General features: G+C 37.2%; 1 protein-coding gene across 3 annotated transcripts in view; it reads left to right on the forward strand.

The window, feature by feature from the left end:
• The window catches only part of TENM2 (teneurin transmembrane protein 2), a 3,493,894-nt gene that overhangs the window by 2,223,622 nt on the left and 1,247,258 nt on the right, over nucleotides 1-23,014 (forward strand). For all 3 annotated transcript variants that reach the window (XM_054691588.1, XM_054691585.1, XM_054691584.1), the window contains one exon: nucleotides 3,818-3,967. The gene's annotated coding sequence lies outside the window, so the exon portion shown is untranslated. The remainder of the gene's footprint in view (nucleotides 1-3,817; nucleotides 3,968-23,014) is intronic.

Genomic DNA, 23,014 nt, shown 5'->3' on the forward strand with positions numbered 1-23,014 from the left:
CTGAGGGGAGCAGGGGCAGCATGAGAGGTCTGCGCACCATGTGGGACCCTCCTCTGGTGGCCGGGGATCGAACCGGCACTGTAGAGGCTGCGCGCAGCTTTGCAACCCAGCATTCAACCTCTGCGCCACTGGGGAAGCCCTTGATTGTATTATTCATCAATTGTGATAGCCCTAAATCTATTAAAATGCTGGACTCAATAGTAGGTACTTAGTAATTGTTAACAGAATTCAACATAGGATTATCATGTTAGCTTTACTCTAATTGATACTTAGCATTTCATTGTGTGAATATATCTCTTTTTTTAAAAAAAAAGTCCTATTTTTAAACATAGACATATTGAGAAACCCTTTATTTCCAAGGTTTTATGTTTTTAAAGGGCTTTGCTATATTAGTCACTATGTTATCCTTATTCTTGGTCATACAGTCTACCTTAATCTTGTGGATTTTTGTGTCTATTTTGGATTAAATTATGCAGTCAATTAAACCACAGGTTTTTGCAAACATTTTTTTTTCCTAATCTCTACCTAAATATGCCCTATTTTATTTTTGCACATCATGAAGGGAATCATGAAGTAGAGATCTTTTTCTGTTCCTATTTCCTATTCTATCTGTATATCTTATTATTTAAAAAACCCACTGGGCCTCCCAGGTGGTGCAGCGGTTGAGCGCTGGGTTGTGAAGCTGCCCGCAGCCTCTGCAGCACCTGTTCGATCCCTGGCCACCAGGCGAGGGTCCCACATGGCACAGAAGACCTCTCCTGCCACCCGCTGCTCCCCTCAGCAGTGCACTTCATCAGTCTGCCTGCTCTGTTCCCTGCTCTGGCTCTGTTGAGTTCTCTCAACCTCCCGTGCTTCTAACTGTACCCAGTGCTTGTATAAATAAATAAATAAATCTTTTAAAAAATAAAAAAATAAATAAAAAATAAAAACCTACCAATTTAGACATAGAAGGAAATATAGGCGAAACACTACGTGATATGCACATCAAAGACATCTTTACAGACACATCACCCAAAGCAGTGATAGTGAAGGCAAAGATAAACAGCTGGGACTACATCAAATTAAAGAGCTTCTGCACAGCAAAAGAGACAATAACAAAAACAAAGAGAAACCCCACCAACTGGGAGAACATTTTTGCACCCAACACTAATGATAAAGGACTAATCACAAAAATCTGCAAACAGCTGATGAGACTCAGCAACAACAAAGAAAATAACCCAGTCAAAAAATGGGCAGAAGAGCTAAAAAGAAATTTCTCCAAAGAGGAAATGCAAATGGCCAACAGGCATATGAAAAAATGTTCAACATCACTTGTAATCAGGGAAATGCAAATCAAAACTACCATGAGATACCATCTCACACCAGTGAGAATGGCACATATTAAAAAAACTAGCAACAACAAATGTTGGCGAGGTTGTGGAGAAAAAGGAACTCTCCTGCACTATTGGTGGGAGTGCAAACTGGTCCAACCACTATGGAGAGCTGTGTGGAGATTTCTGGACCTACTAAACATAGAGCTTCCATATGATCCAGCAATTCCACTCCTAGGTATTTACCCAAAGGACACAGAAATATCAATTCCAAAGAACACCTGCACCCCTATGTTTATAGCAGCACTGTTTACAATAGCTAAGCTTTGGAAACAGCCCAAATGCCCAAAAATAGATGACTGGATCAAGAAGATGTGGTACATATACACCATGGAATATTACTCAGCATTCAAAAAAGATAAACACATGCAATTTGCAGCAACATGGATGGCGCTGGAAGGGATCATGCTCAGCGAAATAAGCCAGAAAGAAAAAGAAAAATACCGGATGGTCTCACTCATAGCAGGAATCTAGAAAACTTAAATAAGGGACCAGGAAAATGAATAACTATAAGAAAGTGAAAATCAAAATCAACAAAAAACTATGAACCAGAGACACTTTTTGGCGGGTGGGGGGCGGGAGGGGAGGGATTGGGGTCAGAATGGGGAGGTTGCAATTGTATGGGGGAATATAGAAATAAAATTTATTATTTAAAAAAAAAGTAAATAATCATGTAGTTAAGGCAAGCAGATATGGCAAAGTAAGTAGGATTAGGGTGACCAACTCATCCCAACTGAAAAACAGGAAGACTTGCATCCCAGCTCACTCCTGTGCAAATTGAGACAGCTGGTCACCCAAAAAGAAGACAAAAATGTTTGGTGTTTCAAAAATTTAAATGACAGGGAAAAAAAAAAAAACTACCAATTTAGGGTGGTGGGAATTGTATGGCGACTATAACCAAGATGAAAATTCATACATTGTGCAAAAATTAAAAATGATGTAAAATATATAAAATTTAAAAAATAAATTTAAAAAATAAATTTAAGACAGCAGAAAAAAAAAAAAAAACACCAAATTACCGCTTTTACAGAGTGCAGTTTAAATCATTGTATTTTTTCTCTCTATGGGTTCTCCCTTCACTCCAAGTCCCAAAATGTGATATTTTTCATGGTACCGATTCAACAACATTAGAATGTCTTCTCTTTCTAATTTTCCTTCTTGAGTCCTTTACTTGTAACCTTTGTGCTTTTTTTCTTAAATAATAAATTTTATTTTTATATTCCCCATACAATTGCAACCCCCCCATTCTGACCCCAATCCCTCCCCTCCCGCCCCCCACTCGCCAAAAAGTGTCTCTGGTTCATAGTTTTTTGTTGATTTTGATTTTCACTTTCTTATAGTTATTCATTTTCCTGGTCCCTTATTTAAGTTTTCTAGATTCCTGCTATGAGTGAGACCATCCGGTATTTTTCTTTTTCTTTCTGGCTTATTTCGCTGAGCACGATCCCTTCCAGCGCCATCCATGTTGCTGCAAATTGCATGTGTTTATCTTTTTTGAATGCTGAGTAATATTCCATGGTATATATGTACCACATCTTCTTGAGGATCAACCTTTGTGCTTTGGCTTAATTTTACCCTTTGTTTGACCGAGCCCACTTGTCTTCTCTTATTACCGATATTATCACATAGGCTTGTAATTCTGTTTACTCTCAGTTTCTTTCACTAGACTTTAAACTCCCCTATTGTTGGCATTATGTCTTTTTTTTTTTTTTTTTGAAGGTGGGTGGGATGTTGGCATTATATCTTGATAACAGTTGTAATGCTACCTTCTAATCCTGTGACTACCAATGAGTGGACCCTTAACAAAAATCTGTTCAGTGAAGGAATCAGTGGATAAATTAGTTGCCCTTTTCTAGGCAGATCATGATTTAATTTGTCCTCAATGTCTGGTGTATTTAAAAAAGGACTTTGTTATTATGTGTGACTTTTCCCGTCTCCTGAGTTTTATTTTTGTTTTTTATTTTGTGTAGTCTGATACTTAGCATATCACTTCAGAGCCATATAGCTTTTAAGACTGAGATATTAAAGAAAGAGAAGGAACTCTAGTTTTGGTCTCAATCTGCCCTGAGGATCCATTTCTCAGAAAAAGCAGTCAAGGATGAGTAGTGGTTGAATATCTAGGAGTAGGAAGTGCCTGTAAGAAAGAATAGAACATCATTTCCACATTGCCTTTCTTTCATTCCTCTGATTTCCCAGCTTGCAAAAGCCCTGGCTTGATTGTTGACCATCACCCTGTGAGAACTGTGGTTTCCACTGCCTTTATAAGGAAATCAGTGTGGCTGTATAAGAAGGAGTGAGAAATGGTGTTTCTGTCTCATGAATAAAAACTGTGTGTCTTGATGCTGCTGACAAAGAGCTAAAGTTACTAAACCAATGATATGCTCCCAAAGAAATATAGGTGAAAAAGATACTTACAATTCTTTCTTTCTTTTTTTTTTATTTCATAGCGCTTTGCCAGCGTTCAATTCAACCCAAGGAACCAGGAACTGAGGAGGAAGGAAGTAATTGACATTCAAAGCCTCTATTTTTAGACACCTTTACACTTTCTTTTGCTTCTAACTAGCAAGGATTTTTCCAAACAAGCTTTTAATTAGCAGGTGAGTTTAATTGATATGTGGGTTTCTCAGAAGGAAAAGGACCTCAATGTGAGAAGGAGGGGGAGGGACTCCATCACTCTCACTCACAATAGAAGACCATTAATTCATTTGCACCTGGATGTTTTAAAGGATCAATTTACTGTAGCAAAGAAAGAAGGCAGAGAATCAAAAGGTTGGAGTCTGTCAGAGAAGAAAGAGAGGAACTATAATTTAACATGCTATGTAGATGATTTAAAACTTGGAAAAATATTGCTACCAATGTCCAAATATAAGAACTAACCTATTTTCATAGTCAGATTTTGTCCAAATGCTGAGGAAAGATTTTTGTGTCAAAATCAGTGAAATTAATCTTTTTAAAAAAGTTTTTAGTGTGCAGAAAAGTAACAAAAAATCCCACATTTTTAAGCTACTTTCATTTTTCTTTTATTTTTTTAAAGATTTATTTATTTATTTATACAAGCACTGGATATAGTCAGAAGTGTGGGAGGGTGAGAGAATTCACCAGAGCCAGAGCGGGGAGTAGAACAGGCAGACTGACGAAGTAAGCTGCTAAGGGGAGCAGCGGGCAGCAGGAGAGGTCTGCGCGCCATGTGGGACCCTTACCCGGCTGGGGATCGAATCGGCGCTGCAGAGGCTGCAGCCAGCTTTACAACCCAGCGCTCAACCGCTGCGCCATCGGGGAAGCCCTTTCATTTTTCTTTTAAAGAGAATTTTGCTAATTTAATTTAGTGTGAGGATGTTTTAAGTTAAATCCAGAGTAGTCTTGCTTTTATTGAGACAGAAAAGGACACAGATCCTGAGTACAATTTCATAAATTGGGAAGTTTCCAGAGGCATGAGTAGGTATCATGTATCAGTAGCCATTGGTTGACTGTAAGAGAAACTATACTGAGCTAAGGAGGAAAAGAAAAGGATACATTGAACGCACATTGGCAGCCTCACTGAATCCAATGAGTGGGTGAACAATCAAGCTCAAAAAAGTACAGACCTGAAATCTAGGGCAGCTGAAACTTGTGCAAAGAATTTGCAATGATCTGCCTGCAAAATGACTCAGGAAGCTGACACTGATTAGTGAAGCTTGATTCCCATGCCATCGTTGGTGGGGAGATGAGATACCTCCGTTCAGTATTATGTGGTGAGGTAGAAATGGTCCATCACATGAAAAATCCTAAATGCTAGTACAACTTTGGACCTACTTTAAAATATTATGTATGCATATAAACACACATAAAACCTAAACATCTATGCATAGACATACATATTTCATACATTGTTACCAAATGTTATTCCAGCTTTGCAGCACAGTACTCCTTGTTGAACAGGTATGCCGAAAGTTTGTCACATCAGACATTGTTAAGGTACATATTCTCATAAGCCAGATGGAAGACCGCTACAGAGCAAGAAAACTCTCCTTGAATGTCCTGTCCCTTGTACCATAAAATAAATAAATAAATAAATCAAAAGACTGCACTCTTACCCTTTAAGAGATCTTTTTAGACCATTTGATATTTATTTTTAGGCAAAAAACCTTAAGCAGGGCCTCCCCAGTGGCGCAGTGGTTGAGCCCTGGGTTGGAAAGCTGCCTGCAGCCTCTGCAGCGCCAGTTCGAGCTCCGGCCACCTGGTGAGGGTCCCACATGGCGCACAAACCTCTCCTGCCATGCCTGCTGCTCCCCTCACCTGTGTACTTTGTCAGTCTGCCTGTTCTGCTCTCTGCTCTGGCTCTGGTGAATTCTCTCACCATCCCATGCTTCTGACTATAGCCAGTGCTTGTATATATATATAAAAAAAAATCCTTAAGTAATAGCTTTGACCTTGCTGGGTTCACCATGGAACTGTTAGAGACTTATCTGTATTGGAGAGATGATAGTTACATAGAACACAGAGTCCTGGAAGAGAAGTTGGCTATGTAAACCTCCCCTACCCCTAAATTTTCTGGGCACAAATTGAGGCTCTTGCAATGGAGCATTTTTACTGTAGAAAATAATTCTTTATTTATAATAGAAAGGGATAGTTGATCATTTAAGAATGAATCATCCTAGTCATGATAAATTTATCCTGAAAATTTGGGGTACTCAATATTTATTCTGCAGACTATAGTTACTGTTCTTTATTAGGAAGAAATGAGTGAGGTTGTTTTGAAGAGTATTGTCTGATCCCATGGTTAATCCAAATAGCACTGTATTACTGTGTTTGACATAGTATTTAGTTTCATAACTCGGCTAAGTTGGCATAGGTATAGCCACTCTGTATTTGTAAGATAAATCTGAAGAGAAAATCACATCCAGTTACTGTTCTTCCTTGATGATCTGTGCTCTTCTCTTTGCATCCTTCTCTGGAATATGAACAATGCAAGCTCTGAGAGCAAGCAGCTACCCGAGTCTAGTGTGTGCTGACGAAAGGAAGGTAATGGAAATAAGAACCCTTGAATGCAGTAATTGGTGACCCAGCCTCCTACACTCCTGAACATTAATTGGCCAGATGTTCTCTACCCAACTGTAATGGGGGATAATGTAGGAGACTGAGTTTTCAACCTTCCCCAGGTGTGCACATTTGAGCAGAGAAAAGTGATTATGAGTGACATGATGACAGGTGCAATGCCCATGTTCCCCAGTGCCCTTGTGTATCTGGTATATATTTAGGATTTTTCCCCTGAGGCTCTTTAGAGATATGAAAATAGACAAGGAACAAAATGGGAAGACCCTCAAAATAGAAAAAATTCCTCCGGAAGTTGTGAATATTGTATTATGTGTATATTAATTGTATTGTTATTTAAGGTCATAGTTATGGCTGTCTGATTAGCTGCTGTTATAGTTTTATGCCAGACACTGTACTGAGCACTTCACATTTTGTGATTAACCTTCTCAACTTTAGAAGTGGGTTCTTATGTTATCTACTTTTTAGATGAGTCCACTGACTTTGAGGGAGTTGAGTCTATTTCTCACAGTTATAGGAAGGAGGAGATAGTTTAAACCCAGAGCTCATGTGCTTACCTTCTAAGCTATATAGTTTCGAAAATAGCAGGTTTGAGCACCACACGAAGGCACAATCACTATAAGGCCATGGCTGCATTATTTCATTTAACCATCCCATCCACCAAAAGGGGTGCAGATTGCTATCCCCATTATACAGAGGAGGATACAGATGCTACTAAGCTTAATTAACTTGCTAAAGGTCACATGCTACCGTAGGAACAGTTCTCAAATGTAGTTCTTTCTGACTCCAGTGTTCAGGTTTTAACTGCAATGATGCATACTACAGAGAGAATATGTCTTCTGGGTGTGAAAATATAGCATCATTACTTTGATTTAAGTCTGACTTCCTTTATTGTCCTTATCCACATGTTTACTTCACAGCAAACATAATTATCGTGCCATCTTCTCCTCCGCAGCATTTCCTTGGGCTTCAATTTTGAGTGGAGTCCAATGTGTCCCCCGATTATTCCATGTAGTTGCCCTCAAGGACTATTTAGGAAGAAAATGTTGTTCTTCTAATAAAACAGCACAGCTGTCTCAAAGAGCTTTTAATCCATCTTTTTAAAAGATGTGGACTTTCTAAAATAATGTCGCCCCCATTTGTCTTCTATGGAAGAAGATATTTCAAAACCAGGAACACCTATCATAATAAACCATTAAGATGACTCCAGCCTTTCAGTGTATTTTTAGAATTTCATATTTCACCAAATGTTGTTATATATAATTCATGGTAGTGGGATATGATGGGCTATGACAGTTATCTCATTTGTGAAGAGAGACCAAATAACTCATTGTCCCACATCCACAAATAAATTATTCTTGTCCCCGAGCATGAGATTCGGTTTTGTTTGTTTCCTCACCTTAATGGATTTCCTTTTCTACATTAATACTTTTGCAAAATACTATGACCCTTAATATCAATTTGGATTTTATGAAAGAAGAAAAATTCCTGGAAACGAGCCTCACTAATCTAAAAATGAAGCTTTAGGAAAACAGTCCATATTTCTAGAAGTAAAAGGAGATCTGGCTGATCATTATTTTTAGGTTTTCATTCAGTGTTTCTGTCACATATCAAACATGTGAAGAGAAAGCCTAAATTTTTCTTGCCCTTTGAGTAGATACCATCTGTTTCAGGTCCAGGGTTTCTGTTTTTCTTCCATCAATATCAGAAGGTTCTGTGTCTGATTCTAACATAATAGTACTATACTTGAGTCCACAATGTCAAAAATTAAATGTGGGGTCTTAATGATATATTTTAGACCATAGAACATTTAAATGTATACTGAACGTAAGTAAATGAAAGCTTTCTCTAATTAACTTCTTGTTATTGTGCTGAGACATGCCTAATTAAATTTTATATTTCCACTTTTTATTTTTGCAGTCATGCATATTTCTAATGCTTTCCCATTTTACCTGGTATAGATTTAAGTTGATGATGTTAGTTGATTAACCTCCATGAGAATAGATAATTCCTGTTTTTCCTTGTTTTCCCAATTAGGGGGACATTCATAAAAGCACTTGATCACTTATTCAAATTGAAATTAAATTAATTTTATGATGTCCAATAAACAGAAACAGTTCCATGTTGCCTACTTAGTTGTAAAAGTCATTTGTCAAAGACTAGTTGTGATACATTTATAGGGGATTCTGCCATGAGCCATTGTTATTTTTACTCTCAGAAAATTGTCCATGGGAAATAGTGTTATGGTGTATTTTTAAGCTTTTATCCTGAAAATGTCCAAGCATGCATTCGTAGACTGAACAACAGTATATATACATGTTTTTATCATAAATAGTCAATATATACTATGTAATATAAAGAGAGCACTTAAATTTGCATTTACTTATGCATTAGCTGGCATGAACTTACTTGATTGAGGCTTCTTGATATTTATGTATTTGTTTACTATATAAAATTAACCAGTTGTGGGCCTCCTCTGTTGGTGCAGCGGTTGAGAGCTGGGCTGCGAAGCTGCCCGCAGCCTCTGCAGAGCTGGTTCGAACCCCGGCCACTGTCAAGGGTCCCACATGATTTGCACACCTCTCCTGCCGCCTGTTGCTCCCCTCAGCAGTGTACTTTGGTCCTTCTGCCTGTTCTGTTCCCTGCTCTGGCTCTGGTGAATTCTCTCACCCTCCCGTGCTTCTGACTGTACCCAGTGCTTGTATAGATAGATAGATAGATAGATAGATAGATAGATAGATAGATAGATAGATAGATAGATAGATAGATAGATCTTAAAAAAAATAAAATTAACCAGTTGTGATAAATACATATATGTAGATAGATATGTAAGTCGATAGGTATATGTAGCACATGTGTGTATTCTGTTTGTGTGTGTGTGTGTGTGTGTGTGTGTGTGTGTGAGAGAGAGAGAGAGAGAGAGAGAGAAAGAGAGAAACACTCATTGCAGCAGGCATCACTGAATGTTTAGCCCTAACCTTTTATGAGAATAAAATATAGGCAAAAGGAAAAAAAATATCCAATTTAATAGCCCTATTAGCCTCAGTAATCACACCTCAACTGGACATATCTGATTATGAAACTTAATACTAATTCCAAAAGTTAAATTAACTGCTGGCCACTACTAAGGGTTCCCTGGAAATGGCTTCTTAGATTTCATTGCAGTTGACACTTGGTGAAAGATGGTGGGAGTGCTAGGAGCAGTAATATTTTTAGGAGCAACCAAGTTGCTACCTGCCTGACCATTTCGCATTAATTCTGGTTACTTCTCAGTAAACAGATGATTCAGACAAAGATCAAGTAGGTTTTCTTCAACAGAGTTTATAAAATTTTATTATTTACTTGGACTGCAGTAGCCAATGAATTTTATTCCTTCTGCCTTTAATAGTTGACATGAAGACTGAGAGGTTCAAAGCTGCAGAGGTGTAGCTAGATGAAAATAAAAAAAATAATCAAAGCACTTGCAGTAGGGTTGCAATGTCTGAGCATAGCAAGGAGGCCAGTATGGCTAGAGAGGAATGAATGAAAGGAAGAGTAATGGATATTCTATTGGGAAGTGGGGAGAGGAAGATGAAAAAGTTTAGGCCCAGGTAGGAAGTTTATTTTGAATGAGGTGCCCAGCCAACAGAAAGGTTAAACAAAGGGCATAGAATTACGTGAATTGCCGCTTTGCTGGATGATCAGAGACTCATGTGTTGAGAATAGACTGGCAGGCCTCAGGGTAAATGTCATTAGTTAATGGAAGCCGGAAGAAAGTTTGGAAAAAATTGAAATAATTTAGGGAAGCGTAATCACATATGGCTTAAATGATGTGTCGTGAAACTGGAGAACAATGTGATCCTGAGTTTGCATTTTTTAGGGGGAAGTGACATTATAGATATGGTATATGGTTAAAAGGTAAGGTAAGGCTGCCTACAAGGATATGACCTAAGCAGCTGGAATGAAGAAGACACTATTAACTGAGTGCTGATCTATTGCAACACAGCATGTTGTAAGGAAAAGATTTAGGGCTAGGTTTGGGCATGCAAAATTTGAGATGCCGTGGGACCTCCCTGGTGGCACAGGCGGTTGAGCACAGTGCTGTGAAGCTGTCTGCAGCCTCTGCAGTGCCAGTTCAATCCCCGCTGGCCTCCGAGCAACCCACATGGTGAGCAGACCTCTCCTGTCTCGCCCGCTGCTCCCCTCAGCAGTGTATTTCATCAGTCTGCCTGTTCTGTTCCCCGCTCTGTCTCTGGTGAATCCTCTCACCCTCCCGCACATCTGAACCTGTACCCTGGTTCTTGTATAAATAAAATAAATCTTAAGAAAAAAATTGAGATGCCTATTAAACATCCTACCTGGGAAATTAGGTTGGCGATTGGATATCTCCAAGTCTTCTGGGGTTCCTTGGAGAGTTCAGGTGTGTGGATATAAACATGCAATCATTACTTTAATGATTGTATCAAAGCCATGGAGCTGGATAAAATCTCCCTGGAGGTTAGTGGTAGATGCTTGGTTCATAGTTGAGATATTTACATTATCTATATATGAACAAATAGATGCATGCAACAGCGATGAGATAGGGAAAAACAGTATCTCTAGCATCAGAGTCACTATGTATGTCTTAATTTTTGCATAGGTCATGATTCTTTAGCTAGCATCAACAAAAAGCCTTTGGTAATTTTAAATAACTATAACAAAAGAATTTTTTTTAAAAAGTACTGGGGCACTCACAGATTTTTTTTTTTTTTTTGAGAGCTCAAGAACCAGGCTTGAATGCTGCATACTCAGAAATAAGGCCTATAATTACACAGTCATTAAAAATAATTATAAATATGTCAGTGTTAGCAACAGAATAAGAATGATAATGATAAAAATGATATTTGAAATTAAAGAAAAGGGGATCATTTTTAATGAATGCCTACCATGTGATGGAACATAAGTTCATTTAATCGTCACACCAATATTGTGAAATTCATATTCTTATTCTCACTTTATGGATGAAGAAACTGTGGACTGAAAATATTAAGTATTTCTCCTAAGTCACAAAAATGATAGGCACCAGAGTTTGGATTCCAGTCTGAGTATCTCAGTCCCAAACCCAAACCTATCTCATTTTACCAGACTGCCTTTCCAGAGTAAAAGAATAAGTGCAACCATTCAGTAAAAGCCTCAAATTCTTTTCAGAACACTGTGAGGTAGGATGGGGTGATGGATTATTTTTGTTTAATTAAAAGGGAAGCTGGACTAAATGACCTGGTCTGACTCAACAATTTCTTAAAGAAGATGTGGGCTTTTATTCACAGTATGTGCGTGTATGTGTATCATACTTAAGTCCTAACTGTGATAACATTTTCCTGGACTATCATGTAATTCTAATATTCTGTATCCTAATAAGTTTCACTTGGTTTTTATTTTTTCTAATTAAAAGTTGTTTTTCTTATTTTTTTATTGAGGTAATAGTGTTTTACAACACAGTAAAACAGTAAAAGCTCACATATCCTTAAATGCATGGCAGCACACCACACTCCCAACAAATGCACCTACAGTCATCTAATATTGTGGTAATAAACTCCCTCTTCCTTTTGTTCTCCTGTCTTCCCCTTCTGATAACCTCAGTTATGCTGTCAGATTTCTAGGGTTTGTTTGGCTTTAATTTTGTCTCTCCTTTGTTTTCCTTATTTTTTTTAACTTTTTTTTTTTTTTTTCAATTGCATTTTCCTATCGAAACATCTCTTGCTTAGGAATAAGAGGCCCCTCCCATTCCTCAGGTTCTATCATTCTGATGTGGAGAATCAATCTCTCTTGTCAATAAAATATTTCTCTGCCTGCTTTTGTCATTTATTTTCATATTGGATTGTCTTTCGCTTTATTTCTCTGGTCCCTTTCCTTTTGAATCTTTAAAAAATTTATTTCTCCCAACTGAATCATTTCAGTTCAGTGAAATGAGATTTTGCTTGCTTTTTCTCCTTCAACATGTTATGTTTATCATGAGATTAACATCTTTATTTTTTGGCTTTGAGGTCTCTTGAATATTTTCTCTCAGTCATTTTTATTTTCCTTCTTCTGTGGTTCTGTGTTGTTAAAAGTTCTTCATGGCCTATTCTCCACCTATGTTTCAGTTTTCCTACATCAGCTTCTTGGGAGGTTTTATTCTTCAATTTTTTTTTTTTTTACATGATGATATCAGAAATCTTTGCTACCAGGTACAGCCAAAGAATTATAAGTCCTCTGCTCTGTTCCGCTTTTTGCACATGTTTATAGTAAGTGGGCAACATCGGAAGAAGTTCCATTCTTATATGAGGCTTGTCCAGAATTGTGTTTATTAAAAAAAAAAAGTGCTTCAACCTAAAAGAAACTGTATTGAAATAAGACTTTTTTATAATATATAATATATATATATTATAATATATAATATATATATTTTATATATATATTATATATAATATATAATATATATATATTCACATGGTCTTGGCAACCCACAACAAATATTTTTCTGACTTATTGAGTTATTTTTGAGTTTGATTAATATTTTAAAAATATATAACAACTGCAGACAACATACATTTCACAGTGTATATATTTACTGAGCAGTATTGCTAAAATTGGGTTACCATTTGGTGTGGTGGATAGAGTTCAGTATTGAAGTAGGATTTGAATTTGAATCCTGGTTTTATCTCCTTTCAGGGCATGGCTTTTGGGCAGATTAATTTTTCTCAGCCTCAACTTTCTCTTTTTTAAAAATTTAGATAGTTGTAACTGCTCTATGGGGTAGTTGTATGGGCTAACGTATTGTAGGTAATCAATGGTATGTGGTCATTGATATTATTATTGCCTTAGCAAAAAAAAATAAAATGGATAAATATTTTGGATCTTCAATTCAGGAAAATCTGAACAAGTCCATTAAAATAAAGGAGAACTAAGAGCCCACATTAGAAATTGAATGAACCAGGAGTTTTTTTTTTTTTTAACATATATTTGTATTTATTTATGCATATAAGAACTGGGTTGTAGACCTAAGGTCTGGGGGTGGTGGTGAGAAGATTCACCAGAGACAGTGGGGAGCAGAACAGGCAGATCTACTGAAATACACTGCTGAGGGGAGCAGCAGGTGAGACAGGGGAGGTCTGCTGTGCCATGTGGGTCAGCTCCCTGGCCAGGAATCTAACTCATGAACTCATGCTGCAGTGGCTGGTGATAGCTTGATAGCACTGAGACTTTAATCACTGCACCACCAGGGAGCCTCCTGAATGAGGAGCTTTATGTAACCTTGTAGAGTTTTCAGTAATGAAGTTACAGTGTTTTAGTCTTCATCAGAGTCCTCTACTGATGGTATCCTCAATAATTTCTTAGTCACTAGTAGGACACAAATAAGGCTTCTATTTTCATAAGTAAAGTCTCTATTAAAAAAAAAAGAGAATTAAATTCTGATTCTGAAAGTGTTTGCCCTTCTAATCAAATCCATGTACATCCAAAATCTTTATCACCTGGTCTACCTTCCTCTGCAGAGTTATTATATTGGATGAGCAAAATCTGATATATCTTCTCAACTCAACTTAGAAGCTAGTCAGGGCATCTCAATTATGACCGACTACTCATCTACCAAAGAAATTCTGTCAGTCTATATAGTAGCGTGGAAAGTAGTTGAAGTCATTCTTGAGCTACCAGTCCTATTTCTGACCTTCTGTTCCAACCCTCTTGATTTCTTCTTTTGCCCATTAAGGGACAATCTCACATGTGCTTATGATTTGACTTCATTTACTTTAGTACCAGTAAAACTCTGATAAATGTTTTCACAAAAGTATCTGATCTAGTGAGCAAAATCAGAAATAAACCTGTTAACATGTATGAAAATCAGAGCTGCTTACTATTCACATAGAATAACACAATCCAGAAGTTGTGCAGAAACATACATTACCTCCCCTTATACTCACTACTAGGCATCCACAGAACACTTCTTTTAAAGATGCAATGTTCTGGAATTCCACACATATCTACACAGACTTTCTTTTTATTCCTTCCTTAGTTTTGCTTTGTGCTTCTAAAATTCTGTCAAAGAATTCATCGCTTGGAGTTATATATATTACCATTACCTAAGGTGCATCTTCTCTCCTATGTTATAGATTGAGAGATATAAATGATTCTTATCTGTGGGTTTTTTTTTTTTTTTGCCTTAGAGGTTACCTTAAAATCTAAGACTGATTAATTTAGAACTCCACGGTTCCATTTAGTGTTAGGAATTTACTTATTATAAATTTCAAATGACTTAATATTTTACCCAATTCTTCGATCTCATCTCTTAGCTTTGCACAGACCCTCAAGAACATGGTGTTGGTCCTACCCATTTTTCCTTATTATAGACTGTGCTTCTGCTTTGGAAATTTGGACCAACCCCCTTTATCTGCAATGTAAAGTAATCCAGCCTGTTTAATATATTTTCCATCCACAGCTGTAAACAGAGTTCCCTTACTTTGAATGTAACACTTGAGCTCCAGCATGTTTTTATCACTTAACCATGCTCACTATAGAAAAATCAGCAACATAGAGGACCAAAAAAGAAAGGGAGAAAAAGAAGCTATTGTCTCACTTTAAAGATAAATAACAGTTACTAATACCCAATGAGAGGCCTTTCTTGATTTTTTTCTCTTTCTTATACATTACTATCCTCATAATTAAAAGGAGAAAGGTAGAAATGTTATTATTTTATTATGTGGAAAATATTAAGAGTTTACAACCTTTTTATTCAGTTATCTTCATAACTACCATAGTAGTAGCGTATGTTTACCTTAATTTGTTCGAAAAGAAACTCCAGCTAAGAAATGTTAGATCAGTTTCCCAAGTTCACAAACTACAAAGATAGAAAGCAGATTTAAACCCATGTTTGCTTTCATGCAGCATCCTGAATCTTCACTAAAACACCATGCCACCTGTATGTAAATAAATGCTCGATACACATTTATATGTGAAGAAAAAAGCAATGGAAAGTTTAAGAATGGAAAAATGAAATTTCTAAGACAAAAAGTCAAACTCTGTATTACAGAGACTTAATCATTATCTGAAAGGAGCAGATTCACTCGTAGAATATAAGGATAGTTATGGTTCACAGCTGTATGATTCTTACCACCTGGCAGATAATGCGCTGAGTGTCACATACGTGAACTCATTTCACCTTCACAATAACTCCATGAGAGAAGTACAGTTGCCATCATTTTGTATTTGTGCAAACTGAGGAAAGAATGAGTTAGGTTACCAACCCCAATAGGGATGCCTCAACCTGCAAGAGATCACTGCACCATCACCACATGGAGGTTTATATAATATATAAGTAATTCCACATATTGTATCATGTTGTAATTTATATGTAATTATATGTGTAAGTATATTTATATATTTAACTTCTACTTCCTAACCTTCTGTTTTTATACATTTTTCTTAATTACTTACTTTAGCCATAACATGACATTTAATATTTAATCAGCTGCTCAAAAATGGGGGATGATTCTTGAACTAGTTTTATTTGCAGAAGCAAGGCACTAACTTTAATTAACTTTAACTAGGACTGCTTATAGCTCCATGTAAGAAGAGACACAAAAAGGCCCATTAACTCTGAACATCATTTCCATGTTTTTGCCTCTGTATGCCCTCAAGATAGTACTTTTCCCCTGCTGTTCTTTGATTTTTGCCTCTTTTTCCATTTTTTAAAATGTATTAACAAAGGGTATTAGTCTAAAATTAGTCATGTATCCACTGCAGTGTTTTAGTTCATCTAAACACATTATTTCTAAGAAATGGTGGAGAATTTTGAGGGGAAATATATTTTAAAGGTTGAAAAGCTGTTTAATTTTTAAAAAAAATTCCTATATCCATTTAATGGGTCAGTTATTTTGTCTTGAATCTTTTCTGAGTGTTATATGAGTATGTATATTTTAAAGATATTCTTCACCAACTCTAACTCTAAAGCAACTGTCTTAAACATGTTAATGGCAAAATCTTATTCTCACCGGAATATACTTTTGCCTGCCTGTGGTTTGATAACATTGAAAGAAAACTGCTATCTTTCAGATATTTAATGTATAATTGTAAAAACCTGCTACACGATTGCACATGCAAACATTTTCTGAAAAGTAGCATTTAAAATTACGTTTTATTCTTTTCACAACTCTAGACTTTGAAGGAATGCTTCAATGACAGCTGAAGCGAGACATTTCCCAGCCACCTCCCTCTTTGTATTCTGTGCCAGGCACAAGGACTCCTTTCCTCTTGAAAGTTTTATCATGTGCAGGGCTATTAACATTATGAGGATAGGCTGAAGCATGAATAAATCCTGAGACTTACTGATGATGTCATTACATTGGTCAATAAAATACATAGAGGGAAGGGCTTCCCACACGACCAGGCTCCGCTAACTAAATCAGGATACACGAGCAATTAACTCTTTAATTAAGATGAATGGGTGACATTAGCCCTTCTTAAACTCTGCTCGTCAGCATTTACAAATAGAAAAAGACTGATGCCTCCTTCCCAAGAAATGTAGCTTTTATTTCCCCCCAGATATTGACACAGTCTCATTCTCCCTACCTTGCAAACAAATTCACCAGAGCAAAGGGCTGGTCAGAGATATTTGGACAGTCATATATCTTACTACTAAAAGACCATATATTGTATATATTATGTTTTCTATGAAGCCAACTACCATTATTACTATTGAACACAACTGCTTTGCCTTTCCCCCCTTTGCACACACGATTTATATCAGAATATCAGATGAATGTTACACAGCATGGACACAGTATCTGTCCATTTGTTCTTCCAGCAGATATTCATTGCTGCTGGCTGTTTCCCCAGTAAAGTAAGTCAGGACTGGAAGTCTACACAGATATGTCTTCTGGTTCTGCTTGTCCCTCGTTAGCTGTACACCCCTAGGTAAGAGTATCTCTGAAACTCAGTTCCCTCGTCTATAAAATTTGGTTAGTGCAAATTTGTAGCGGTTGACCTCTTACTTCTTTCAGTAATATTTAGCACAGTAAATAGGATTGAACAGGTTAGATGGAAATCTTTGAACTGCAGAGTTAGTAACAAGTCCATCTTTTCATATACAGTATATTCTATTTTAGTTGATTCATTTTTTTTTCTGGTTTAACTGGAGTTAGTACATATTTATTGAGTTAAAATAAATTGAAATATAGAAAAACGATTTTTGTTAGATATAATAGAATTTTTTAAAGACTTATTTATGCAAGAGCTGGGGTACAGGCCAGAGGTATGGGGAGGTGAGAGGATTCACCAGAGACAGAGCGGGGAGCAGAACAGGCAGATGGACCAAAAAACACTTCTGAGGGGAACAGTGGGTGATACAGAAGAGGTCTGCCATGCCATGTGGGTAACCGGCGCTGCAGAGGCTGCGGACAGCTTCACAGTGCTGCTCTCAACCCACTGAACCACCAGGGAGGCCCGATAATAGATTTTGATCTTTTCACTTCTTTGTTGTCTCACATTCCCTGGATTTTTTTTTTTTTTCATTTTGAGCTATCTCCTCTAATAACAATACTGACAGCAATAATAATGTTGACCAGATTAGCTTTTATTAAGTGCTATAATTGTATTGTGCAATTTTTGTTGTGTATTTTACATAATAGACTAAATTGGATTGAACCTATCCCTTATATAAGCCCAATGGAAACTTATAGATGATTTTATTTTCTATAGGGTGAATTCATATTATTGATTTAAATTACCTAGAATAGATACTAGAACACAGGAAAACATTCTGTAAATACTGGTGGAAGGAATTATTTGAACAGAATATAAGTTTTCAAATAAGGCAATTTTTTGAGAATATGTACTGAGTGCTCTCCATGAGGTAGACTCTTTTTTAAGTGAATGAAATAAATATTTTTTTTAAAGCCCAAAACCTTTCTATATAATGGACTCTTTACCAAGTGAAAGACAAACATATTAAAAAGCACTCAAACACAGTGCTCCACCTTCTGAGAGCACACAGTTTAGTGGAGACAACAGATGTTCAAATGATTCCACAGTTACATTACAGAATGCTGTCGAAGGTTTGCAATAGCAAAGGTTAAGTTTTCCAGGGCTGGGAGAAAACACGGGGAAAGTTGTGTTACTGGTACATTTAACTGATTTAGTAAACTTCCCCAGGTTAGCAGCAAGGGATCTCACAAACCAAAGGCACACAAAAAATGGAAGAGTACCCAGTGAGCTTTTTGGTAGGAACTGGCAGAATTAACACATAGTAAGAACTGGCAGAATCTGAGAAGAGAAAGATGATTTGAAGTCCCATTAGAAGTGACATATGGGCCTCCCCGTTGGCGCAGTTGTTGAGCACTGGGTTGCGAAGCAGCCCGCAGCCTCTGAGGCGCCGGTTTGATCCCCGCCTGCTCCCTGGCCACCAGAGGAGGGTCCCACATGACACACAGACCTCTCCTGCTGCCTGCTGCTCCCCTCAGCAGTGTACTTCAGTCCTTCTGCCTGCTCTGCTCCCCACTCTTGCTCTGGTGAATTCTCTCACCCTCCCACGCTTCTGATTGTACCCAGTGCTTGAATAAATAAATAAATAAATAAATAAATAAATAAATAAATAAATAAATAAGTAAGTAAATCTTTTTTTTTTTTTTTTTAAGTATAAGCCCTCATACCTTTAAAAAAAAAAAAAGATGTGACATATTTTTGTCTTATAGAGAATTTGGCCTGTCTTTTGAACAATGAGAAGTGATTAGAAGTTTTTAGTAAAGGCATAAAAAAATCAGATTTGAATGTTACATACAGTAATTGTGGCCTCAAAATGGTGAATGGTTTGAGAAAGCCAGACTCGAGTTGCAGGCCATTTCAATAATACCAGGTAATGATATTGAGGATTAGATGTAAGGGAAAGAAGGGGTTCAAAACCTTTTCTATGCCAGATTCCAAAGGCTTGTTAAAGGTAAGAATGAAAGGGAAACATCTAAGACAGCTCCAAAAATGCTAAGAAGGTAAATGCTCTTATTACTGAATACTAAAACTATGTGGACTTAATTTAATCATTTTTGTTGGTTTCAGAGGTACTTTCAGGATTTAGTAATATTCCCTGTCAGTTATTTGAGCTGCAGTTTATTGTAATGTTGTAGAAAATACCCTCAACAGGGAGTAAGTAAAACTATTTTATATATTGCCTCTACAAGTAATACACAGGATTCTTAACTCTGAAGAGACCAAAGACATGTGAGGATATAATCTATGAACAATCTTCTTTGCTTGTGGAGAAATCACTAACCTTCCTTATGTCTTATTCTTCCTTATAGTCTGATATCTGTGAGAAAATTAGCAATTAAGCACAGGTGTGTTTTCAAAAGCAGTCATAGTAAATATTATGTGGGAAAAATCTTGAAATAATCCCAAATATTCCAGAAAATATAAAAGTTAGGAAGCTAATGGTATTGGGGAGCATAAAGCAATATATGTATTTTCTGACCCCCATCACCCAAAAAATGGTTGGGGATACCACCTGACTATTTGAAACTACTCTTTTCCAAATCTTCTCACAAGAGAAAAGTAAATGAAGTGTCAGAATAAGCAAAATTATAAATTGTCTAGTCTCTATTATAGTGATATAGAACTAAGTCATCATTAAGTTTCTAATGATTTATTATGATTTACATTTTGACCATACATTTGTATGCAGACCAATTATCAGCCTTTTGGGTTATGGGAAGATCAGTGATGTTTAACCAAGAGTTTTGCTCTTCAGGAGATATTTGGCAGTTTGGGGTTTTCATGACTGGGGATTGTTGCTGGCATCCTGTAAGTAGAGACCAGGATGCTGCAAAAACCTTACAATGCACAGGAAAGCCCCTCTACACCATCACTACCACCATCACCATCAAGTGATCTATCACAAATGCTGGAGTTGAGAAATTCTAACATAAACCATGTATGGAACATCTTAGGAGTATTGGAGAGTTGTCATAAATAAGAGAATAGTTTAATATCTTAAATTAAAACATAAAACCATGTGGGGAGATTCACAAATGAAATATATGAGATGCTCAAATGGATGATGGGCATATAAAGGCTATGTCACTTTATCTTATCTATCAGTGGGAGTATTTTTCCTGCTTCTAAGACTAGTTCTTGAAGTCAATGGTAATGCCATTTAGCATTTTTTCTGGGAAAATATCTTTAAAAAAATGCAAGGTGAAGTTGCAGTATCTTGGAAATGGGACACAAAAGAGGTTGGCATCATTTTTTGTTGGTGAGCCATCCCCTTTAGTCTGGTGCACTCACATCTATCTGCACAGGAAAGCAAACTTGACTTCAGATCCAAAGACACAAACTTGTATATATAAGGCAAAGCTGATACTCAGTCCCAGGGTGGATCACTTCCCTATCAGTTGGAAAAGAGCTGTTGCCTCAAGCTCCCCAACCTGTCCTGGGTGTCCTGGATTATTTTCAAGGATCCATCTCACCACTAGGCACACAAAAGGGTGACCCTGGACCTTAGCAGGGAGCACAAGAACTCTTCTCCTAGATGTACAACTATTATTATTATAGCATCTGCAATAATTAAGACTGGCGTTAAGTACCCAAACCACACTCTCTTTTAAATGTTTGTGTGTCCTGATAAAGTCAGTAGGTGAAGCCATCCACATGTAAGTCGCTAGAGTGTGAATGACATTGAACCTTAATGAAGAGTGAATGCCAGGGAGTGATGGGGATGGTGGGGTCTTGGATAGCACATGTCTCTATAAATGTGAGCAGCCACTACCCAGCTCCAACAGATGGTCGCCATGTGGGAATGCAGGTCCAGAGTTGCCAGCTTTTTCAAGAGAAGCAGTGAAATCTAATGATTTTTAAACATTGACAATTAATTCAAATGTAAAACACTATTCAATCCCTACTGTAGCCTATATAATTCCTTCTGGGGATAACCTGTGGACCAGCAGTTTGCAAAACTCTGTATTAAAAGGATGGTGAGAGGAATGCCTTGATTCTCAGTACTAACATGAAATAGTTTCTCGACTCTAAGCCTCCTTTTCCTGACACTGAAAATATTTTTTTCTGAAAAAATCATTCTACATGAATTTAAACTGCAATTAGTATTTGAGATGACAGTGGGCTTACCTCTTACAGAATCAGTCAATTGACACTTTTGGTTCTGCCTTTTAAGGCATCAAGCTCCTCTCCATGTGACCAAGGAAAGTGGCCCCAAGCATTCACATGTGGAGTTTGCAGGAACATATCCCATATAGATGGCTTAAATAAGAGCTACGTGTTATGCTCAGGTAGGTGTGAAATTCAGGGACTGTATTTATGATTTTACCTAAGGAAATGCTTCAACTGAAAAAACAGATGCTAAATACTATTTTCTGAGTAGCTGTCACTAATGAAAATGCTTCATGAAGCAATTTAAAATATACCCAACTACAGGCAAGAGGAACAGTTCACTGTTCAAGTCTGGACATCAAGTTCCAATTCTCTTTCCAAGTAACTGATCACCTGAAGTTCTTCCTTATTTGACTTTTCATCAAAACCTCCATCAATTTTTCCAATATTGAGAGGCATTTTAATCACTAAAGAAAGTATTGTACCATACCAAATCTTATATCCTTTAATCCCAGAGTAATAACTTATATAAGGACAGATTGGAGACAACCGTTCCAGTGAAAACACTGACAGAGAAGAGCATCCACTTCTCAGATTGGGTCAAGTTGTAAAAGTCTCTGTTCTAAAGCTGATCCTGTGAGGGGCCAAGCGAGTTCTCTGGAAGTTCATCAAGTGCTTGGGGTTTAAGAATGACCATTCTTGTTACCAGCTCTGAAAACCCTCTCTCAAAAGGCATAAAATGAATAGATGGGGTTTGAATGTGCAAGGACCACTCAGTTCTCAGCAGCAAACTGAATAGTGGATGGCTACTTCTGGAATGTTTGTGAGAAGTAATCTTCTGCTCTTCCCTATTATAGCAGAGGAAATTGAGGCCTGGAAAGGTGAGGTGACAGAGCTCCCAAAGTCACAGAGCAAGTTTTCTGATTGTTTTTGTTTATTATATTTCCCTGTGCTGCTCTTCCTGCACCATATTTCTTGTGGCCATTTCACATGAGGGGAGTGAGAATATATGAAAAGAAACCCACAGGGGGCAGGGGAGCACATGTGCATGGATGTGTGTTGGTGATTCTGTTCATGTTCAAGGAGGAGGAAGTTGTACCAAAGAAGTAATATGAGCTTTGTGTGTTCTAATAATTCTCCACTCTTTCTCACCCTGAATAAGTCAAGAGCTGTTAATACTCACAATAACCTATATTGGTTCCTAGGAACTGAAGGCTTTCAGTACAAAGGAAGGAGCTTTTACAGAGGGCCTATTCTGTACTTTCTTTTAACATGTTATTTAATTGTAGCTGCACAAAAACCTGAGTCTAGGAGTCAGAAAAGGAAAGTAGTTTTCACAAAGCCATACCTGATGGGAGGGGGTGGGAATCCTAATGTTACCGCAATTAAATAAATAAATGTCTAAAAAAAGTTAAGTCATGCTGTCGATCACCGGCAAAGCTGGCAGCATGATGTGGTACCTAGTACTTGGGTTTGAACCCCAGGTTTCAGCACAACCGAAACAGAAGCCCTTAAACTGCTTACTTGAATCT

The sequence above is a fragment of the Talpa occidentalis genome, unplaced genomic scaffold (genome assembly GCF_014898055.3).
Source record: "Talpa occidentalis isolate TD23 unplaced genomic scaffold, MPIMG_talOcc4v2.1 talOcc4.9, whole genome shotgun sequence".
Classification (NCBI taxonomy): Eukaryota; Metazoa; Chordata; class Mammalia; order Eulipotyphla; family Talpidae; genus Talpa; species Talpa occidentalis.